The sequence below is a fragment of the Musca vetustissima genome, unplaced genomic scaffold (assembly GCF_032173495.1).
Source record: "Musca vetustissima isolate MV318-11 ecotype Yass unplaced genomic scaffold, APGP_CSIRO_Mvet_v1 utg40097, whole genome shotgun sequence".
NCBI classification, from domain to species: domain Eukaryota; kingdom Metazoa; phylum Arthropoda; class Insecta; order Diptera; family Muscidae; genus Musca; species Musca vetustissima.
Genome location: NW_026874847.1, coordinates 115,017 through 139,240, shown reverse-complemented (window position 1 = coordinate 139,240; position 24,224 = coordinate 115,017). Strand labels below are relative to the sequence as shown.

Genomic DNA, 24,224 nt, shown 5'->3' with positions numbered 1-24,224 from the left:
GTCTTGTTCCATTCACTCACTTTGTAGGTGGTCTAGAACATATTCTTCTTAAAGTATTTTATACTTTTCTTCATTTTCCCTTCATTAGGTCACCGAACTACTCCCAACACAACCATCTCCCTCAAAGCACAATAACGCAACATTCTTGCAATAAAGTCTAGTTAATTTTTACCTTCACACCAATGAGAGAGTTTGAAATAGTTCTCCTTAATTTAATATTGAAATAAATTCTAAGACAAAAGACCTATTATGTTGGCAGGTAATCGTCAATAAATTAATTAAACCCATTCGCCCATAACAATTACGTTTTAATTGGCAAAAAGATGTATAATTGCTGTGAAAATATTAATTAAACAAACGCAACGACTGGACTGGTGGGGCTAAATGCAAGGAACACTAGACACTGGTAAATATCAAGTTCCCCCTATTATGCTATGAAATATTACGAACACTATTCTAGTGAGTAACATAATTATTAAAAAAATGCGTACACTGAACTATGATAGGACCGAGGCGCGTATAGATGCGCCAGGGCATGATGATGACGGAAGACAGTATTTCTAAGTACGTAGCAGTAGTAGTTGCAGTATAAAATGCATGACTCGCCAACAAACAAACTGAGAAGCTAAAAACGAACGCCAGGCCTGTCTATTATTGTCTAAATAAAATATGCGAAATTGAGGTGGTCATGGCATTTGTTACGTTGATAACAGTTTAACATGTTAACTGGGCATAAATATTGTTGATATAAGGAGACAGTTATAAAGAAGCACCAATAAATATTATGATACACACTGTAAGATAAAAAGGCTTACGGGAATAAATGAAAATATTAGGGTAAATCGTCTCAGATATTCTAAATTCAATTTCAACATAAGGTTGAGTGTATACTATTTGTGGACATTTTCCAAGAGAATGGTGTGTAATTTGTCATTCGGGGTTCTTGGAAATGTCTATGATATCACTGGCTTAACTGGCTAAGAGATCTATGCCCTCCACGATACGTGGAATTTTTCGAACAAAAAGTTCATCAGCAATGAAGCACATTTTTCACGCAGTGGGTATGTAATAATAAACGAATAAGGAAACTAGTAAAATCGCACGGGGCCAGCTATATTATCTCCTTTACCACTTGGGGTATATTCCAGATATGTATCCTCACAGACCTCGCATTTTTGAAGGGCCATTGACATGAAATTGGACTATCTCTACGATCAACAACCAGGTATATTATGTTAGTTTTTCCTTTTATAACTCATCGAAATAATTATTTCCGACCCTATAATGTATAAATATTCTTGATCAGCGTAAAATCCTATGACGATGTCTGACTGTTGTAATCACTCCAGCCTCCAAACAAATTAAAATAGATCACGTAAGGCTACGCTGTGCAAAATTTCGTAGGAATCGGCCTAAATTTTACTCTTTTTACTCTACTTAAAATCGGATGAAAATATATGTGGAACCGATTTCAATAAATTTTGCACAGGCTATCCTAGAGTTAGTACTTTGTGCAACAATTTGTGCCAATCGGCCTAAATTTGACTCTTTGCTAAAAATCGGAGGAAAAAATATTATATATGGGAGCTACATCTAAATTTGAACCGATTTCAATAAAAATTGGCGCACGTGGGGCTATACTAATGTTAATAGGTTGTGCAAAATTCCGTGCTTAAATTAATCTCTCTGGTGCACCATTTGTAAAAATCGGACGAAAATATATATGGGAGCTGTATCTAAATCTGAACCGATTACAATAAAACGTGACAGACGTTGGGATGCCCTAATTTCAATACGTTAGTATGACACATTAGATCAACTTCCAAAACTTCCTTACATATCAAAATCCTACATATTAAATTTCAGGATCCTAACTCTATCACCCAAACCCACATTTAATACCATTTAGTACAGTCTTCCAAACCATTCCAAACTATCAATATCATATAACTAATGGAAATCTTATTTCCCGATTTTATGATTTCAGCTCTATCGGTTCACCAAAAATTTCAGTTGTACCAAATTAAGTACACATTGGTATGTATATCCGAAACATCCTACATATCCCAATCCTACACCCCAACAATGATCCTAACTCCAAATTTCAGGATCCCAGATCTATTGGTTCACCCAAAATTCAAATTGTACCAAATTTAATACTATTTAGTACCCAAAAGTATGAACTACCAAAACTACATCCATACCCCAATCCTACACTCTAACATTAAACTGATTTCCAAATATTAGGATTCCAGCTCTATTGGTTCACCAAAAATCTAAATTGTGTTCTTTTTGTACACATAATTACAAATTTCTAACTAAATACATATCGCCACACTCCGACGGTAATATTAATTTCAAAGTTCAGTCTCCCAGCTCTCCGTCTCCTTTTACCGACTGCTCAACCTTAATTAGCATTTCAAATTTCATGTTTAAGCTCCACCCATTCACATGCTAAGGAATTGTACCAAATTTAGTACATTTCGGATATTTATAGTTCGAAGTTCCAAAAAACCCCCTTTGGTGCATCTATTTTACACACATTTCATTAGCCGAATATTGTATTTTTAAATATTGACAATTTTTAACCTTTATAGGGAGGGATGTTTCAGACTAATTGGTCTCATCTTTGGAATTGATCGAGGCTAGATAGGTCTTGCAAAGTTTGGTTGAAATGCGATGGTCCATTGGCATGATATTATGAAATTAATTTTAAGCCAAATCTTAACCATGCTCGAGAATTATCGTGCACACCACCCGGCCAGACAGGCCGAAGACGGACGGACATTTGTAAATCGATACCATACGGGAATCGAAATCCTCAAGGCCGTTTTCAGCTTCCTCCCTATTGAGAGATGATTAATGATATTTTATGATACGTAACGAATCTTTTGCTCTATGACGGAAAAATTGTATCGTTCTACAATTTAACACCTTGTGACTTCCTCTATTGGATACAAGTGGAAGATAAACCTAGCCAACAACCCAAATATAGAATTCGTGGTACTATCAGGAACAAAAGGCAGTCTTTGCGATTTTATTATGGAAAATTTCATGAAAATGATATGATCCTCCATATTTACCCATGGCATATTAGCCCAATATTCTATACATTCCATTATTATTGATATTTTAATTAAATTATCCACCAGTTATCATTTATTTACTACCTCCTATGTCTATGTCGGAACATAAACATGATACGCTTATTTAGTGTTTTACAGCACTACCTTCTTTTACCTACCAATCGATCATTTTGGCACTAAGTAAAACATTCGCTTAACATATTCCACCTTTTGACGATGCCCTGGTGGGACTTTTTCCGGACATTTAGTGTAGATTGAAAACATTTATCTTTAATTAGTGGTCAAGTAAACATAAATTTTCATGTTGCCAAGATATTATGAAGGGTTCGAAATTCTCTACAGAGTTTTCATATTATTTTAGCCGTTCGCTTGGTCGGCCGGTCAGTCAGTGGCGCATAAAAACAAGTATATTACACGCATAGTGCGCAGCATTTGTATACGTTTTTTCGATAATATGTGTAATATAAGGAAATTGCATTGACGCATGCTGAGGGGAGAACCCTCATCGAGAACAGTGGTGTAGAAAAGAAATGTTTCGAGTTTTAAATAAATTTGTATTAGCATTACGAGACTTTACAGCAGAACAATATAAACTGATAAAAGAGTAAAGTGATTGTCTGACTTAAGGATTTATCAAAGACCAGACGAAACGACTAAAGCTACAATCTTGAAATTTTGGGTGATGGTCACTCTTGGTCCAAAGGTGACAGAGAAGGCTGGGTTTTTCGAAATTCGTAGTAGAACGTAACGAAAAGTACTAAAAAGTACAAGCTATGGTATCATTTGTATTTCGGCAAGCGGTACAGCTAGAACTCTGAATTTTGGATTGAGGGTCATTGACAAAGGATTTTTCGAACTATAAGAATCGGAAATGTACTAAAATGTACCAAATTTGGTACAATTTCATAGCATGTGAACGGATTGAGCTAAAAACTTGAAATTTGGAATGCGAATCATGGTTGATAAGTAAGGTCGATATAATGAGGTGGTTTTGAAGTGTGTGCTCATGTATACGAAAAGTACTAAACAGTACTAAATTTGGTACAATTTGAATTTCGAGAAATCCTGAAATTTGTAGAATTAGAATATGTAGGTTGTTTTGGAAATTTTTTACTTATATTTACAAAAGGTACTAAATCGTACGATAATTACAATTGGGTAAACCGATAGAGCTGGAACACTGAAATTTGGAAATAACGTTACTTTTGGAGTGTAGGATTGGAGCATGAATGGAGTTTTGGAAATTCTTACTTATGGGTACTAAATGGTACTAAATTTGGTACAATTTGACTTTTGGTAAACCGATAGAGGTGTAATCCTGAAATTTGGAAATAGGGTTACTGTTTCACTATTTTGGAAATAGGGTTACTGTTGGAGTGTAGAATTGGGGTATGGATGTAGTTTTAGAAATTCATTCTCATGGGTACTAAATGGTACAATTTGCATTTTAGGTGAACCGATGGAGCTGGAATCTTGAAATTTGGAGTTAGGATCACCGTTAAGGTGTAGAATTGGGCTATGTAGGAATTTTCGGAAATTCATAATAGTGTGTACTAAATGGTAATAAATTTGGTACAGTTTGGATTTAGGTAAACCGTTAGAGCTGGAAGATTGAAATTTGGAAATAAGGTTATTGTTTGAGTGTTGCATTGGGGATATGGATGTAGTTTTGGAAATATATACTTATGGGTACAAAATGGTAGGTACTAAATTCGATACAAAGTACTAGAGTACTAAATTTGGTACAATTTGAATTTTAGGATACCTGTTGGGGAATAGGATTGGGATATGTAGATAGTTTTGGAAATGTGTACTTTTGTATACGATAGAGCTGTTAGAGATAGAGCTGGAATACTAAATATTTGGAATTAATATTACTGTTAGAGAGTGGAATGGAAGTATGTAAATAATTTTGGAAATTCATACTTCTGTGCACTAAATAGATTTAGAGTAAACCGGTAATTTAGAGTAATCCCGAAATTTGATTGGAATTAAGATTGGTGTATGCGGGAAGTTTTGAAATTTCGCCGGCGCTTTAAAAACGTCACTGGCGATATAAAACTTGGAAGGTAGCAGACACTTAAAAGTGCCTTATGCTATTTTCTTTAAACTGTACTTATTAGTACAAACAAAAGATATGTTTTGTTTGTGCCAACAAATCGGCAGTAAAAACTTAATTGATGTTATTTACAAAATTTTGCTACTTATAAACAAAAATAACGGGATCATCTTAATTTTATTTTCTTATATCCTAATATCCTTAAAAGTAAACATTGTAAATATTTACATTCCAGTGTCATATGTTTAAACTGCTGATATGAACTGGTGATACCTTTAGTAAAATTAGGGTTGTATAGATGTATAATATGACATTTCGGTATCTTGCAGGTTGGTAAACATCTTTGCAGAAAAATTTCGATATAGAGCATCGTATAAATATTTCGATATTTTGAAGGTCTTAGCCGCACTTTTGTATTCCAGGTTTTTGGAGGGTGAAAAATATCTTTGCAGAAAAATTTTGATAAAGGATTCAGCCCATTTGCTACAGTTTGAAGGTTGAAGCTGCATTTCTCACCGACGTGGCTGTAATTTGGCATATCGTATTCAATCAGAAATGATTAAATTTAGGTTGAGGTTCCTTGAGTAGTCCCATACAAAAGTCCGCCTTAATTTGTGGCATGTTGAAATTCATAGCAAAGTTCTTCGATCTGCATATAAAGGTAAAATTGTCTTCGCAACCACTGTACGCAAATAATACAGCTAATGAAACATTTTCAAAAACAACATTAAATTATCATTCATACCTTGGACACACATCTGCCATATAGTGTGGCACCTAGAATGAAATTCAGTTTTAGTTGGCTCGAGTCATGTAAAAGAATAACCCGCTGTTTATTACAACCATCCTGCAAATTCCCCCTTCGAAAGAGCATGCGTAACCCCAATGCATGCTATTAAACTTTTATCATTATACATTTCTGAAACATGTTTGGAAATGCTTGAAATTTTTATAATAACAGAAACAGAAAAACAGCCAAAACGCGTTGCGTTTTTTTAATAAATCAATTATTACAGTTATTACGCATTGGCTGGACTTTTTTGTTTAGTTTTTTTTTTATTATTATATGTTTTTATCCTATACCTTGCGAAAAAGGGGAAGGTAGACCGAACAGCAATATTATCGGAATTTACATGAACGACATTCATGTACATACCTTGTGATACGAATGACATAAATTGTGTGTAAACATTTTGTCATTTGGTAGGGGGGTTCCGTCATGCAGAAAATTAAAGGTGTTAATTTGCCGTGGAGGTAGGACTTAAACGTTATGTAATATATCGTAATGACACTTCAAATATACTATTTAGTCGCAGAAAATTATTAAATATTTTTCGTTGGTCTGTCATTATGTCAATGTCAACCAACGCAATGAAATAAGGCGTTCGCTGATATGGTTTGGTGAAGGTATAACATGTAAAACTATCGTACGTGTTAGTACTAAGTATAGCTGAAAAATGTAAATGGTTCGAAATTTGCCTTAACGTACTCAATTAAGTCTAGAATGATGTGTGTTAAGTTTCGTGAAAATCGGTCAAATTTAGATATAGGTGTCTGATCTGGTCAACTTAGTAAGTTTTCCCATTTGAATTCATTACATCTCTGCGGTTGCAGCTGATTGGATCATTTGCTGAGAGGTTATCTTCTATTGAGATATATTTGAATCAGTCGGTACCGTTTTATAGATGCTAGGTTCATATCCGTTCATACCCTTCAATATCCCGTTTTGCCAAATTATAGTCACTTCAATGAGAACAATCGGTTATAAATCTTCAAAATACTGAAAATGGGGCGCCAGCTATATTGTCCATAAAATATACCGAAAATGAGTCGGTACCGTTATATATGAGTATACCAACGTGACACCCCCATGGCAACCTGAAAAATTAGATTGAAGGCAATTCGGTTAAAAATCGTGCCCAAAACACACAAACTATATGACATTTCCAATATTGACATTTATTTTTGTAGTGAGATTTTATACCCAGGGAGAATCCAAAATAACAAATAATAAAATATCGAAATTCGAGGGGTACTGTACGAGTTCCGATACAGTACAGATCCTAAAAAGTGTCCCAAAGTTTATGTAAAATCCTAGTAATAGCAATGTATGTGCCAAATTTCACAGTTCTTCAATAAGGCGAGCTATAGCGACATGACTAAATCGACAAGAAATCTGATCCACGAATAGAATTCTCCATGATATTCTCCAACGAATATTTCGAGGTGATCGAAACGGAATAATTTTATATGTACTCCACCTTATAGTGGAGGGTATAATAAGTGAAGCAGGGCGGAAACTCTCACTTTCGAATACACTTTCTATATTGCACTATCGGAGAATGTGCTCAACCTATTAAGTTTCCCCAATATGGGTCATATAGGTTTTAAACCACCAAGATCCCAGCGTGATGTCGACAAACATATATACGGATGAACGAACATGGCTACATTTGCATACTCTAATCAATGCGGTAATTGACTACATGATTTTTTTCCTGACATAAAAGAAAAATCTTAACTTTACAGTGATCGTGATATTAATAACATTAATATTCAAATTAGCAAATGTAATCCGAAACTATTTATTAAGCAGATTGTAACCGATGATAACAGCTGCGGTGTCCGAGTGGTTAAGGAGATGGACTTGAAATCCATTGGGTTCTACCCGCACAGGTTCGAATCCTGTCCGCAGCGATATATTTTTATTTATCTCAATTGAAATGTAAAGATCTACTGTGGAAGTTTTGAAACTGGGTCAAAGTTCAATGATCAAATTTCTAAAGTTAAAAAAGCAACAAAGTTGTTTACATCTATGGACCTATTCTCGAATATTTTAAGACAATATTACGTTGGTATTATTTTAAGTGTTTTGTTAATAAATATCGTATGTATAAAAAACCTATCGCTGCGGACAGGATTCGAACCTGTGCGGGTAGAACCCAATGGATTTCAAGTCCATCTCCTTAACCACTCGGACACCGCAGCTGATTGATGACTGCGGTGAAAATATTTACCTGTTTTTAATTTTTTTTAAATTAATTTTTAACTATCGAATATGTATTTTTTAAAACAAATATTACTTTATTGAAAAGTATGCACACTTTTTGTTTGATTTGAAATAAAGCAACTAACAATACTCAATAATAAAAGTGGAAAAAACGTCAAAAAAGTGTGCGTCGGCCGGGAATCGAACCCGGATCAACTGCTTGGAAGGCAACTATGCTGACCATTACACCACCGACGCACCTGAAAAGCAGAGTTTTCAGAAGTTATTTTCAATTTATTGCTGTTGCTTGACATTTCAAAAAAATATATATTTTAAAAAAGGGGTTTGATACATAGCTTTATTTTAGAAATAATACAAAACCCCATTTCATTATCTTCTTTTAATCAGACTTATCCAAGTGTTACAAATTTCCAAAAACCGGAGAAGAAAGTATTCTCGCAAATTGACTCTAAGCCGCAATTTCTATTTTTATTGAGGTTTAGAATTGCGAATTTTTCAATCGACTTTTGAAACATTGGCAAAACATGTGCGTCGGCCGGGAATCGAACCCGGATCAACTGCTTGGAAGGCAACTATGCTGACCATTACACCACCGACGCCTCTGCATTTGGCGTTCCAATAGATTGTTTTGAATTGAAGGGTGAATTTTTTATTTTAAAAATCATTTATTTTTGGATATAATTTAAAGGAGTTTATATGAAGGTTATTTATATCCGTCTGGTGAAATGTATATTTTCTTGGATCTACATTTTATGAGGCACACATTTACCTTATGATGGGTAAATATCGAAAACATATCCACGCCTCAGTTGGCCCTTGAAAAATATTCTTTAATAAATCCACGCCTCAGTTGGCCCTTGAAAAATATTCTTTAATAAATCCACGCCTCAGTTGGCCCTTGAAAAATATTCTTTAATAAATCCACGCCTCAGTTGGCCCTTGAAAAATATTCTTTAATAAATCCACGCCTCAGTTGGCCCTTGAAAAATATTATTTAATAAATCCACGCCTCAGTTGGCCCTTGAAAAATATTCTTTAATAAATCCACGCCTCAGTTGGCCCTTGAAAAATATTATTTAATAAATCCACGCCTCAGTTGGCCCTTGAAAAATATTCTTTAATAAATCCACGCCTCAGTTGGCCCTTGAAAAATATTCTTTAATAAATCCACGCCTCAGTTGGCCCTTGAAAAATATTCTTTAATAAATCCACGCCTCAGTTGGCCCTTGAAAAATATTCTTTAATAAATCCACGCCTCAGTTGGCCCTTGAAAAATATTCTTTAATAAATCCACGCCTCAGTTGGCCCTTGAAAAATATTCTTAAATAAATATTTTCTTGGATGTACATTTTATGAGGCACACATCGAACAGTCAATGTTATTCGGAAATTGTGTTTTCTTTAGAGGTACAAAATTTAGAGGTACAATTCTATGGGATTTTCATTTCAAGGTATAACATAACAAACAAAATACCTCATCTTATAAAAAGCTGTGCGTCGGCCGGGAATCGAACCCGGATCAACTGCTTGGAAGGCAACTATGCTGACCATTACACCACCGACGCACCTGGCTTCTGGAAGTTTTACAGGAGATTTGAGCTATATGAATGTCTGGCTTTATAGGAGCCCTTACACACTCCTAAGGGAACTATAACACACTAGATCCCCGTCGTGTGTCGGTAATAGGGACCCAAGTTAAAAATGTTTATACATATAGCAGTCCGGAATGCTACTTGAAATTGCACGACGCAAATCGAATTTTCCCGGGTTTTAAAAAGTAAAAGAAATCGGGCGATAGAATCCATTTTAATTGGTTTTCTAATTTGACTGGGCCTTTTAACCGACCTACCTTAAACTAAAATTTCAGTTTCCACGTTGTCTATTACACCTATCAATGTTGTAGAATATGATGTAATGGAAGATTTGCAGACACAAGTAAAATGTAATTATTTCAAAATATGGGTTTTATACCAGTGCTATAGTTCAAATCTGCACATCTATCCACCGATGAATGTTATAATTTTTGTTATAAAAAAAATTTACATTCCCACTACGACTTCGTACACTCCGACAATAGAGGACACTCCGAAAATAGGGGACAATCCATACCAATAAAAGAGTAAAATGATTGACTGACATAACGATTCATCAACGTCCAGACGATACGGCTGAAACTGAAATCTTGAAATTTGGTCCAAAGGCACTAAAAGTACTAAATGTGGTACTATTTGCATTTGGCGAACCTAGAATTCTTAAATTTTAAATGAGAGTCACTGATGGAGTGTAGAATAGATGTAGCAAAGAGTTTTTTGGAAATTCGTATCTACAAGTATCCGAAAAGTACTAAAATGCCCTAAATTCGGTATCGCATAATTGGATAGAGCTAAAAACTTGAGATTTGCAATGTGAACTAAATTTGAAAAGTGAAGTATATACAAGGAGATGGGTTTGAAAGTGTATATCCGTGTGTACAAAAAGTACTAAACTGTACTAAATTTGGTACTACTTGAATTTTGAAAAACGGATGGAATTGTAGGATTGGCATATGTAGGTATGTTTTGATATTTGTACTCTTGAGTATGAAAAGTACTAAAAGTACGATAGAGCTAGAAAACTGAAATTTAGAAATAAGATTACTACTGCATTGTAGAATTGAGGTATGTTGGTAGTTGGGAAAACTCGTACTTATGTGTACTAAATTTTGTACTATTTCAATTTTGGGTGAACCAAAGAGCTGCAATCCTGAATTTTGGAATTATGATCACTGTTGGGGTATAGTATTGGGTTACGTAGGAAGGAAATTTCTACAAATGTGTACTAAATGGTTCTAAAAATAAAACATTACAGCTAATTTAGTTGAAAATCTCCAAAATACCGAATATTGGGAATATTCCAATAGATGGACCGATAAATCCAAGTATACCAAACAAACTAGGAATATTTGCAATGCATGAGTTGGGACACATAATGGGTAGCGTCATTATGAGTTCAAAATTGAATAATGTGCAGTCAAAATCGTTTACAACGACACTATTTATAACGACATATTGGTTATAATTACTTATCCAAAAGTCCAGAAAAAAGTTCTGCCCTTTATTTGTATCGTTTATAACGATATATCGTTTATAGCGACCAATTTTGACGTTGTACGCGATTTTACTTAGTTATTATTTTCCCCGATTTATTGGAGGTTTTAAAAAAGTGTGCGTCGGCCGGGAATCGAACCCGGATCAACTGCTTGGAAGGCAACTATGCTGACCATTACACCACCGACGCCTCTGTTTTCTTGGATGTTTATAGCCTCACTTATTTTTAGAATAGAATGTATTATTTTGGAAAAAATTCTTAGAACTTCCAATAATTAGAATTAAACAACATCTAATTTAAATATTGAAATATTAAGTTGGTGAAAATGGAATGTATCTGCGCTTGGATAAGTTGTGCTTGCTTGAGTTGAGTGTTTGTTTTTTATTCTATTTATAGAACAAATTTATTCAAGCTCAAACTCTTTACCTACTTTGGAACCAGTTTCCAACCCTTCCAACCATTTATTAATGGAACATGATTATTGTTGTTGTTTTTAATTTATTTAACCCCATTTTCCAGAATTCTCTTTTAAATTTGAATTTTTCATAATGAAACATTTGTTTTGGCTTATTATTTGTTTTTCTATTTTTAGAACAGAACACAGTAAGCAACAAGAATTCAAATATTTCTTATCTATTAATCATAACAAAGGCTGGCTCCCCACAATATCAATAAAAACTCTTCTTTGGTTGATATCTCTACCGAGCTAGCCACAGCACACAAAACAACACGCCGGCAGCGGCGTTGGTGTTTGAACCATGGCACCCTCATACTGTTGGACGAACACACTACCACCTAGCCTATGCTATACTAAAACCAACCTTGTTTAAATCATTGTTATGAATTGTAGTTAAAACTAGCATATGCACGCTACTTCGTTAGCGAATGTGAGAATTATTTAAACATGTCTAAATATTTTATATTCACAATATTTGCCATAATTTAAATTTTAGCATCATTTAGTTCCTTTGTTACCTTATAGTACGTATTTCCAAAACTACCTCCATATCTCAACACTTCACACCAATTCTCATCGCAACACAAATCATGCTCTATACATACTTATTTTGGTATCATTTATTACCTTTCGTTATTTTGTAGTACTTATTTCCAAAACTAATTCCAAATTCCTTAAATCGAGCTCTATAGGTTCACCCAAATCTTAACAAAACATCAAAATTTCAACCAAAATTCAATTTGTACTAAATTTAGTACCATATAGTACACATAAGTACGAATTCACAAAACTACCTACATACTTTAATTCTGCATTACAAATGTTTACTATTCCATCTCTGAATCCAAATCTACACTCCAACAATAATCTTATTTCTAAATTTCAGTGTTTCAGCTCTATCGGTTCACCTAAATCAAAATTGTACCAAATTTAGTATCATTTAGTACACATTAAAAGAAATTTCCAAAACTACTTACCCCAATCCTACACCTCAACAGTGATCCTAACTCCAAATTTCAGCATTCCAGCTATATTGGCTCAACCAAAATTCAAATTGTACCAAATTTGGCACACATAAGTACGTATTTCCAACATTAATAACATACCTCAATTCTACAATGCAGAACTAATCTTATTTCCAAATTTCATTGTTGCAGCTTCATCGGTTCACTCATATCCAAATTGTACCAAATATAGCACCATTTAGTACATTTCGAAGTCATAGGTATAAATTTCCAAAACTACGGTAATGTCAATTTAAAATTTTAGGATCCCAGCTTCATCCGTTTCTCTACATTCAAATTGTACCAAATTTGTACAGTAAAGTACATCTTCATGTATATGAAACTCTTTCAAAACCACCTCCATATATCGACCCTATTTCTCAAACTTAATTCGCATTCCAAAATTTCAAGTCTTTAGCTCTATCCATTCATATCCTGCGAAATTGTACCAACTTTAGTACATTTTAGTACTTTTTGGATGCTTATACCTCGAATGTATAAAATCCTTTGCTACATCTATTCTAATATCAATCAATGACCCTCATTTCAGAATTAAGAATTCTAGCTCTACCGTTTCTGCAAATTCAAATGGTACCGCATTATATTAAATTCGGTACCATTTGAACTTGTTCCATAAGTTTCTTACCTTTTCATACCGATTTCCATATCCCATCTTGATCAAATGCCTATATCATGGGAATGTTAGTGTCATCCACTATCTCGCGGATTTTCAGCGAGGTCTTCATCTTGCAAATCCAAATTGCCGGCTCTAAATTTCATAAACCAATTGCGGACGGTCCTAATGGTCGTAAACGGTGTAAATCTCGTTTGCAGCGTCCTTTGCCTATTTAAAAGCATGAAGGTTCATAACATGCCGTAAATGATTCCTTTGGTTCTCCATATAGAATGGGACAGAAAATATTTTAAAAGAGGCTTTGTCACCAACGAAACTTACTTTGAAAGACGACTGCTGTAACCGATGCCATAAAAGGCTATGAGATAAGCGCCAATCAGATTCATCCATAGCGTGGCGCGGAAGAAACTTATGGGACAACCTAATACTTTCATTCTAGCTTCAGCCGTTTCGCCTGGGCGTTGATTAATCGTTAAGTCAGTCAATCACTTTACCCCTTTATTAGTATAGATTATTTGAAGCCTATTTTCGTTTGGAGTTTAAATTTTGGGAATAATCGATGACACTATATGTTGAATGTATTACATTTTCAAGATATATCTTTTGAACGTTGCTCTGCTCCCTTACTGCATGGAGCAATATTCATATATTTGGTAGACAGACTTTCTACCCCAATCCAAAATATAAATTCCAAACTCCCTAAAAAATCGAAATCTCGGAAGTTAAATGGGTGATACCTAAAAAATAAAACCTCACATAATATTACCAGGTCCATAATCTCCAAAATACCGAAAATTTGGGTTTACCGATATACTGTATACCATTTCCATCTAAAAATTAATGTATGTAAATTTACAAACCAACAAAATGTATATTTCATTCGCCAGCCCATTGAAAATCGTAGAAAATAATCAACAATGAGTTAGGTCCCCACATTATTTTAAACCAAATTAAAGAAAAAGTTTACCATAACTAAATCATAATACAAATTCAACGTCAAATAAAATGTCACATAAATACTATTTGTATAAGTGAATGAATATTTTCTACATGAATTGGCAATTATATCTGGTACTTACTACTACAGTAGTTTTCGCTTATAGTCCATTTCGCTTAAAGGCCAAAAACGGATATAAGCGAAAAAAGTACTATTTACTGACATTTTTCTTCCAAATTCATACAAATTATTTGTTCTATAGTCTACTTCGCCTATAGTCCATTTTCGTTTATAGGCCACATTTTCTGTGCATGCAAAACTAATATTGCATAGAAAAAATTTTCATATAAGCCACCCTGTTTTTTGAACTTGAATGACATTTGGATTTCTGGCACCTGTTTTTTGAAATTTTCATATAGGCCACCCAGTTTTTTGAACTTGAATGGCATTTGGATTTCTGGCAACATTTATAAATGTCAAAAATTGCTAGATTCATAGAAGTTGTGAAAATGGGTACGCGCGTTACATTGAGTGTGGAGAAAAAATTAAAATTATTGAAAGACTATGAAGAAAATAATATGAAATGAAAATAATATGAAAAAAATAATAAGTTATTGTTTAAACAATAACTTATTAAATATATGAATTTGTTTTAATAAACTTAAATTTTATTTAGAAAAGTACATGTTTTGTGTATAGTCCATGACGTGTATTATATCACGATTCAGTTATAATCCAGTAATGGACTTAAAACGAAATTCGGATATAGTCCAAATTCACTTATAGTCCACAAAAGTTGTGCAACTATAGTTGTGGACTATAAACGAAAACTACTGTATGATGTTTCTTCGTAGGCATCTGCATTTCGTACAACCTATCACTACTGGTATTCCATGAATTGCAACCGCATCGGGCATAAATTGAAATGAAAATAACCACCATAACCGGCTTCACTCAAAACCATTGAGAATTATAAACGAATAAAGACGGGCAAATGAGACTACAACACGTCAATGATATTAAAAATGTTGATAATCTCCATGAAATGAACGAAGAAGAAATCCACAAATTCTTCGGGGGGTGAAAATTATAACAGCAACCTGAATGATAGACAAACAGACTGTCGAGAATGGCATAGTTTGCCACTGACTTCTTCTGCTCCGAGTAAGACAAACGTCAACTTTATGTGGCGTTAAAAACCAATTGAACGATTAATTATTCACACGATATTCGGTGCAGAGCAGAATAGAGAATTGTTTTTGGGAGGCCCAACGAATGAGTGAGTAAAAACAAATGGTAAATGCAATGCTGAAAACGTCTCATCGGGGAGGTGCATATGTAGTATGTGTGTTGTGTGCTTGTAAGTAAATAATCAACGTTATCATGTGTAAGTATGTTTTGTTGTAGTTGCTGTTGAGATAGTAACCCAACAAAATGATAAATGTTCTTTTTCGATTTTGACATTATGTGAGTCAAGTTATATAGCCCTGCCATTTTGTCACTCTGTTTGTTACTCATGGTAATACGGATTTTAGACCCTACAAAGTATATATTCTTGACCATTGTTAAATTATAATACGATCTAGCCATGTCCGTATGTCTGTTGTAATTTTCCGAATGACTGGAGATATGTCGCCAAAATTTAGCATAGAGTTGTATTTTGTCTGCAGGTAGGTCAAGTTTGATATTGAGCTATATCGGTCCACGTTTAGGCATAGCATTGTATTTTGGGTTCTCATACCAATGGTACCAAGTCTTCCCCAAAAAATATCCTATATTGGTCCCCCATTTATTGATACCCCCGTCTTCATATTTTAGATAGTTTTGACACGTATTTTGACAATAAGAGGGTTCATTGTACACCACTAGCTCTGATCCATAGGCATCAATTTTCACCCTCTTGACCGACTAGACTATTTTCACCCTCTTGACCGACTAGAGGTCACACAAAAGTCAGGGTTCATTTGACCCTATAAATATTGACCGATCTTTATCAAAACAGTCATGATTATTCTTGGACCGATCCCCTCTTCATGAAAGTGGGATGTTTGGGCCATAATTGCGGCCTCTGGAGCGCCCAGAAAATCAGACAAAAATAATTTTTTTGGTCCATTTCATCCCTTAAATATTAACTGATCTTTACCAAAAACAATGGCTGTCTTCATAGGCCAGAACCCATCATACATGCAAAATTTCCTGATAATTTGTCCATAACTGTGGCCTGTATCGTGTTTACAAATTATAATGGACAGACGGACGAACACATATATCTAGATCGACTCAGCTAATCGAGATATGACGTTCGGTATACTTAAAGATTTGGGGCTGCACAAAGCTATAATACTCTGACAACGTAGTTGTGTGTTATGTGTCGGCATTTTAGAGTGGTGGGGTACATTCGGCTATATACAGAAAGTGCTGTATAAAAATTTCATATATAAGTCCAAACGAGCTTCTATAGACGAAAATGCTATAGAAAAAAGCTATTTCATATTGTGTGTGGTCTTGAGATGTCAACGTCCGCCGGTAGAAAATATTGCTTTAAAAGTCAAAAAAGTACCAAATGTGCCCTAGTCTCCCCTATATATTCTAGGTCATGAAAAATTCTGATAACAAATCATCAAAATATTGGTTACAGAAACATTGTTTCTTTGGACCAAATCCGTTTTAGACAATTTGGAGTCGATGTACAAATGTCCGTGGGTTTGCACATCGTGATATTCCTTCCAAACTTAGTTCAAGTTCCCACTCCTTTTGGTACCTCTCCCACAAATAAAGAAAATTGTGTTAAACGGTAATTTTATAATATCATGCGAGCGGACTATCCGATTTGAACCAATCTCTGTATAATATATTATCTTTATCAAGACTTTGCACAATATATTATCTTCACCAAGTCTGATCATTGATCACCCCTTCTTGTACATTCCCAATAAAGAGTCAACATTTTCTATAATTATCTATATATATAAAAATGAATTGCTGTTCGTTAGTCTCGCTAAAACTCGAGAACGGCTGAACGGATTTTTCTTATCTTAGTCTTAAAATATTCGTAGAGCTTCAGGGAAGGTTTAAAAGGTGAGAAAAATTTAAAAATCGCGAAAAATTTGCAAAAAAGAAAAAATATTATGAAAAACAATATTTGAAAAAAAATATTCATTTGTCAAATATTGAAAATTTTCAAAATATTTTATTTTATTCAATTGGCATTGTAACGCAACTTTTTTTCTGAGAATGCAAAACAATAATTGAGATGAATTCGCGATCATTGTATGTACACGTTTTCCATAAAATTCACGTACATTTTGGAACAAATGTAAGGATGAAAATCGGAAGATTCAGAAAGAGTTCTGATTCTAAGACACGTGCCCTAGATTATTCTTCTTGAAAATAATAATAATAGGATATTTGAAACCTTGGGCGAACATAACATTGCAGCCAAACACCGAATATTAAGGGATGCCGTTAGATGCGGATATCCGAATACTTGAGTCAATATGGAAAATTCTAATTAGGGAGAATTTCTGCCCAATAAGTATCCCTAATATTAGGTTTGGGAAAAAAACCATTACACCGGTGGAACGATCGAATTTTACAGGCATGTCGTAACATCATCCAGGAGCTAAAAATTAAACCATTCACACAAAGCTGGATTCAAAAAGAAGCTCAATGGTTGGGTGCCTCACCAATTAACAGAAAAAATAAATGGATCGAATTTCCATCTGCGAAGTCTTGACCAAACGGAATGAGATACTCTTATTTTTAAAAACGGATGGTAACTGGAAATGAGAAATGGATCACATACGATAACCCAATGCAAAAACGATCGTGGTCAAAGAGCGGTGAAGCACCTCAAACGGTGACCAAACCAGGACTAACGACCAGGAAGGTTCTGCTATGCATTTGGTGGGACTGGAATGGGATTATTTATTATGAGTTGCTTTCATATGGCCAAACGCTAAATTCTGATCTCTACTGCCAACAACTGTACCGTTTGAAGATAGCAATTGGCCAGAATTAGCCAACAGGGGAGGTGTCGTGTTTCACCAGTAGGCCTATTCTGTAGCTTTTAACAACATTCGATATTGTTTAAATTTCTTTTGTTATTGTAAAAACAATAAAACTAACAAATGAAATTGTTGTAAAATAGACAATATCGAATGTTGTTAAAAATTTACAGAATACAGGGGCAGGACAACGCTAGGCCATCTTATGAGTAGTACAAATGTATGTGCAAATATAAAATGTATATCTTAAATCGTGGAGGGAACAACAAAACTCACTCATAAACATCAAATTCAGTTTTGTAATGTTACCCTATGTGTGCTATGATAATTACCAAGATGTTAAAAAAATATATACACTTCACCTTATGATGGAGGGTATAAAACCAACCTAAAATGCCGAAAATTATACATCAAAAATATTGTTAGGCAAGACAACGTTTGCCGGGCCCTCTAGTATATATATATATATATATATATTAGGCGAATGGAATGTCCGATTTGAACCAAACTTCGCACAACCAATTATCTTCACCAAGCCTATATCAAGTACGAAGATGAGACCCTTTGGTCTACCTACACCTTCAGGTACCTCCCCCAAAAATGGCCAAAACGGGCTATCCGATTTGAACCAAACTTTGCACAACCTATTACCTTTACCAAGCAAAGATGAAATACGAAAATCCGATCCATTGGTCCACTCCTTCTGGTACCTAACACACAATGGGTAAACATTTTCAATATTTATAAATCTCATATTAGGCCAAAATAATGTTAGATTTGAACAATCTATAATATTTACAATGCCTAGATAAAGTTCTCTCCCAGATATATCTGTCGTTAACACCGACTGCATGCAAATGGTGCTACAAATAATCAACGTGTGTCCGATTGATATGTAATTTTGGATAGACCGCTGTGCCCGGAGATGTTCCGTCAAAAAATGTTTGAATTTTTTATCAGTTCTAGTAAGAAATAGTCAGATATATTTAGAAATAATAAATAACTGTATATGGTGGTAATATTGAACTGGTGAGGATCAGTGACGTGATCCGAAACTATAGTCTTCCCTGTCTTACCCCTCGTCAAACAATGCCATACATTACCCACTAATAAATAGTTGTTTTTTAATAAAAACAACAAACTGGGATTCAGCCTGACAAAAACAAAATACAAATGGTACCCCGAATAAACCGCCAACACTACTAAATGACGTTTACTACATTTATTACATTTTATACAAGTATATGACGTTTACACCTTTTTGATAGTCGAAACTCTTAAAATTCGTCATACGGACAATCTCTGGCTGTGCCTCAGCAGATTTACAAATGCATAATTCTCATATGTACATAATTTGACACGAAAGTTTTCCTTGATTTTAGAATGTGAATGTATTAATTAAAATAGGTTCATCTACATAGATCACGTTGACACAGCAAACATTAAGCGGGAATTCTGCATGTATACAAACGAACATTGATCTATATTGAATATGTTCTTGGGAGAAGTAAGTAGTAACCAAATAACCAAGAACCTATAATGCCAAATTATAGCCTTTTCGTTTGACAATTGCGGCTAATAACCTCGAAATATCAAAAATTCGGCGGGATCTTCATCTCAGTTATATACCAGCAATCAAAATCCCAGATTAAATCCTTTTCAGTTGGAAAATGCGGCAGAGATGCGGCGGGACTTTATATGGAGGCTACGCCAAAACATACATACATACATGCATACAAATTTCATTTTTTTTTTTTGATAATTACCGGAAATTCCTACATTGATTGCGTATACGTAAGTTTGCTTCCAATTCCAATTATAATTGACTGTAATTTGGTACACCGGGATTTTTCAACCCTGTAATAACTTGTCCATAGTACAAGTTATTAGTTGCGGTTTATTTATCGGTGGAACCCCAGGAATCTATATCTATTGTTTTAAAATTATCCTTCCTTACTATAATTTACAGTAGTTCTTTCAAATATCTTCACTGGGTTATACAACCTCCGACTACTATGAAGCAAATAGTAAAACAGCTAAGACACTCATATGGTTTTAGTAAACAACTCAACAATAACAACGTTATCTATAGACCGTTTTGGAGCCGAAGCACACCTATCCGGCCCATATTTATTTGTCTGTTTGCTAACGATAAATAATAGATGTGTTGAATTCTTAAAACGTTTTGGGAATGTCAGCCAGCGTATAACAAACAGAAGATTGTGTACTAAAAACAAACTGCAAATCCTTCTGTGCCGTCACTTGCCATCCATGACATTCATGCTATACACAACATTCAAACGTTGTTGTTTTTATTGTTCTTGTTATCAAAATAGTTTTGAAAATGTAAGGAAATGACTCAAGAAGATTTTGGTGTACAAATACAATTGCATCCGGAAGGAATTAATAATTGAATAATTTATGTGAAATGAGGAGGAGCGAATAGTTGTTAGAGTAGAGTTTAAAAGATTTAAATTTTTGTTATGAATTGGTTTGAAGTATAATTACCTATCGCCCGGGATTTTTATATGGGGATGGTCATACCTAGTGTGGATGGTAAATTCGGCTAAGATCTCTGAATAATCGAGGATGCCACATTACAACTACTTTTGTAGAAAATGTGTGCCTAGGACTTTGAAAATACCTAAAATGGGACCTTAACTTTATTTAGGTGCGATTAAAAAAATGTTCGGGGTTACCCATTTAGTGGTTTCAAAAGTAAGCGGGAAAAATGAGTTTCGAGAAACATGTGGTTCGCTGATGGAAAAATATTTGGACACTGAAGAGAAAAATTCACCAGCCAAAAGAGTGAAATGTGAAAGTGATTCCCCTCCGGTTGATTCTCACTCAAAATGAAATGCCTGTGCAATGTGTGAACAAAATTGTTGAGAGCAGCAGCTGCCGCTGGTTATATTTTTAGCTCATGAATGGATTTTTGTTTTAGATTTTCTATTGATAAGTTATATGAGCGTGAAGAAGAGGCAGCAACAGAAAATTTAATAATTTCATAATTCTGTAGACCTGCACGCCGAAGGTTGCTGAAAGGTCAATTGCGCAAGCAGTCGTGGCCGAGTGGTTAAGGCGTCTGACTCGAAATCAGATTCCCTCTGGGAGCGTAGGTTCGAATCCTACCGGCTGCGTCAATTTCTACATGCATTAGAAAACCAATCTTTTGTTAAAATAGAAATTGACAATATTTCCAGGAATTTATAGTGGTTGTTTGGTTTTGTTATCAGATAACGAAACTAAATAGAACCTTTGAAGGAATGAAATAATTGTGGAAAAAACACCAATTTTTGTGCACGATTGAAGAAATAACATATAGAATGTTCTCGAAATATCCATTTCAATTGCATGTGTAAAATATTCTGTGTATAGTGAAAAAAAAATAACTGTTGTGCCGATTGCCATCATTAAGTATTAACAATATACAGATGTGAAAAATAAAATAGCACCACCATTACTTAGAAGGGTGTATCAACTTTGTTTAAGTTTTAATGATGTCTGTAGGATGGAATGTATATTTAAAAGGAAAAATGTATATAATCTATATTAATAAAAAGTATATACACGTTTTAATTCGCAGTTTTTATATATTAAACAAAAATAAAACAAGTGAAAAAGCGTAAAGTTCGGCCGGGCCGAACTTTGGATACCCTCCACCATAGATATACTGATAGGTACTTGAAATGAAAATATAGGGAAAATACCGTGGACCTACACCGACATTTCTAAAAATGGATTATGTGAACCATAATGTAAACCATAATGTAAACTATAATACAAATTTCACAAATTGTTAATAGATAATTATAGCCTCAGCTTTATGGCTAATGAGGGTATATACACTTTGACACGGTTATAATGTGCCTCATCGAAATATTGGTTCTAAACCCCATGTTTCTTTGGACCAAATTTGTTTCAGAAAATTTTATTTTCATCCAAACTTTGGACATCTTATTATTTCTTCCAAACTTAGTTCAAGTTCAAAGATGGTGAATATCGGTCCACTCCTTGTGGTACCTCCCACACAGGGGCTAGGCCTGAATACGTGTTATAGTTCATATATAGTTAATTATCGAATTTTACATTGTAGTTTTTTATCTCCATATCCTCCGCAGGTGATATGATTTCAACAGAGTCTTAGAACCAAACCGGAACAAATTGCGTAACTATTTTAATATAAAAGGGGGTTATATGGGGACCACCCCAAAAAGGGGGTGAATATTAATAATTTTTGGTATGGAAATTTGTTACCATATACGACTACAAAATAATCTATATTAATAAAAAGTATATACACGTTTTAATTCGCAGTTTTTATATATTAAACAAAAATAAAACAAGTGAAAAAGCGTTGGATACCCTCCACCATAGATATACTGATAGGTAATTGAAATGAAAATATAGGGAAAATACCGTGGACCTACACCGACATTTCTAAAAACGGATTATGTAAACCATAATGTAAACTATAATACAAATTTCACAAATTCTTAATAGATAATTATAGCCTCAGCTTTATGGCTAATGAGGGTATATACACTTTGACACGGTTATAATGTGCCTCATCGAAATATTGGTTCTAAACCCCATGTTTCTTTGGACCAAATTTGTTTCAGAAAATTTTATTTTCATCCAAACTTTGTACATCTTATTATTTCTTCCAAACTTAGTTCAAGTTCAAAGATGGTGAATATCGGTCCACTCCTTGTGGTACCTCCCACACAGGGGCTAGGCCTGAATACGTGTTATAGTTCATATATAGTTAATTATCGAATTTTACATTGTAGTTTTTTATCTCCATATCCTCCGCAGGTGATATGATTTCAACAGAGTCTTAGAACCAAACCGGAACAAATTGCGTAACTATTTTAATATAAAAGGGGGTTATATGGGGACCACCCCAAAAAGGGGGTGAATATTAATAATTTTTGGTATGGAAATTTGTTACCATATACGACTACAAAATACCAAATTTCAGTGAATTCGGTTGAAAAACGTGCTCAAGAACCTCAAAATAGCGAAATTTGGGGGTACCCTTATGCGGGGGCTACCAGAAAAAATTGACCTATATTTTTCATTTTTAGCGGAGATATTTTGCACCCAATAAGAACCAAATGTACCAAAGTTCAGCGAATTCGGTTAAAAACGCACTCAAGAACCCCAAAATACCGAAATTTGGGGGGAACTCTTATATGGGGGCTACCAGAAAAAATGGGCCTATATTTATAATTTTTAGTGGAGAGATTTGCTACAATAATAACTCAAAGTACTTAATTAAAGCCATTTCGGTTGAAAAATACGATCAAAACCCCCAAAGTACTGAAAATTAGAGGGTACCGTTATGTGGGGGCTACCAGAAAAAGTGGATGAAAAACGCGCTCAAGAATCCCAAAATATGGAAAATTGGGGGTACCCTTATATGGGAGCTATGCGTAAACGTGGACCGATATATCCCATCTTCAAACTTGACTGCAGACAAAAGATGACTCTGTGCAACATTTTGGCGATCTATCTCAACTCGTTTAGACGCTAGAGTGTTAGATTGTCTTAGAAATTACGCTGATCAAGATAGGGTCGGAAATGATTATTTCGATGAGTTACAAACGGAAAAACAAAATTAATATACCCTCTATACTATGGTGGAGCTTGCTCTTTATGTGCAATCAATCGAATTTTTGTTCAGACCCTTACAAACTTATCAATATTGACCCAAGTTTCAGTATAGCCTTTATAGGGCATTACACCCCATTATTTTTGGCACGTTTTTCAGTCACATGTTTAAGCATGGTGCTCTATATTGTAAATTTAGATAACGCATTATAATCTTAGGTTTTGCTTCCTACTATTAACACTCTTCTTAATTTTAAAGTTTATAAAAGAATGGTTCAATAAATTTAACCTTAAACCTTCGTTTTTCAACCTTCACACCTCGGAGGCC

At 34.4% G+C, this 24,224-nt stretch overlaps 7 non-coding genes across 7 annotated transcripts; 2 read left to right on the top strand and 5 right to left on the bottom strand.

Annotated features, from left to right (window-relative positions):
• The first annotated feature begins 7,760 nt into the window (after positions 1 to 7,760).
• Trnas-uga (transfer RNA serine (anticodon UGA)) lies at positions 7,761 to 7,842 on the top strand. Its single transcript has one exon. It is a non-coding gene; the product is annotated as a tRNA-Ser (tRNA).
• Positions 7,843 to 8,051: 209 nt separating this feature from the next.
• Positions 8,052 to 8,133, bottom strand: Trnas-uga (transfer RNA serine (anticodon UGA)). The gene has a single exon. It is a non-coding gene; the product is annotated as a tRNA-Ser (tRNA).
• A 187-nt stretch (positions 8,134 to 8,320) lies between these two features.
• Positions 8,321 to 8,392, bottom strand: Trnag-ucc (transfer RNA glycine (anticodon UCC)). Its single transcript has one exon. It is a non-coding gene; the product is annotated as a tRNA-Gly (tRNA).
• A 290-nt stretch (positions 8,393 to 8,682) lies between these two features.
• On the bottom strand, positions 8,683 to 8,754 carry Trnag-ucc (transfer RNA glycine (anticodon UCC)). The gene has a single exon. It is a non-coding gene; the product is annotated as a tRNA-Gly (tRNA).
• Positions 8,755 to 9,647: 893 nt separating this feature from the next.
• Positions 9,648 to 9,719, bottom strand: Trnag-ucc (transfer RNA glycine (anticodon UCC)). The gene has a single exon. It is a non-coding gene; the product is annotated as a tRNA-Gly (tRNA).
• A 1,639-nt stretch (positions 9,720 to 11,358) lies between these two features.
• Trnag-ucc (transfer RNA glycine (anticodon UCC)) lies at positions 11,359 to 11,430 on the bottom strand. The gene has a single exon. It is a non-coding gene; the product is annotated as a tRNA-Gly (tRNA).
• Positions 11,431 to 21,338: 9,908 nt separating this feature from the next.
• Trnas-cga (transfer RNA serine (anticodon CGA)) lies at positions 21,339 to 21,420 on the top strand. Its single transcript has one exon. It is a non-coding gene; the product is annotated as a tRNA-Ser (tRNA).
• The last annotated feature ends 2,804 nt before the right edge of the window (positions 21,421 to 24,224 follow it).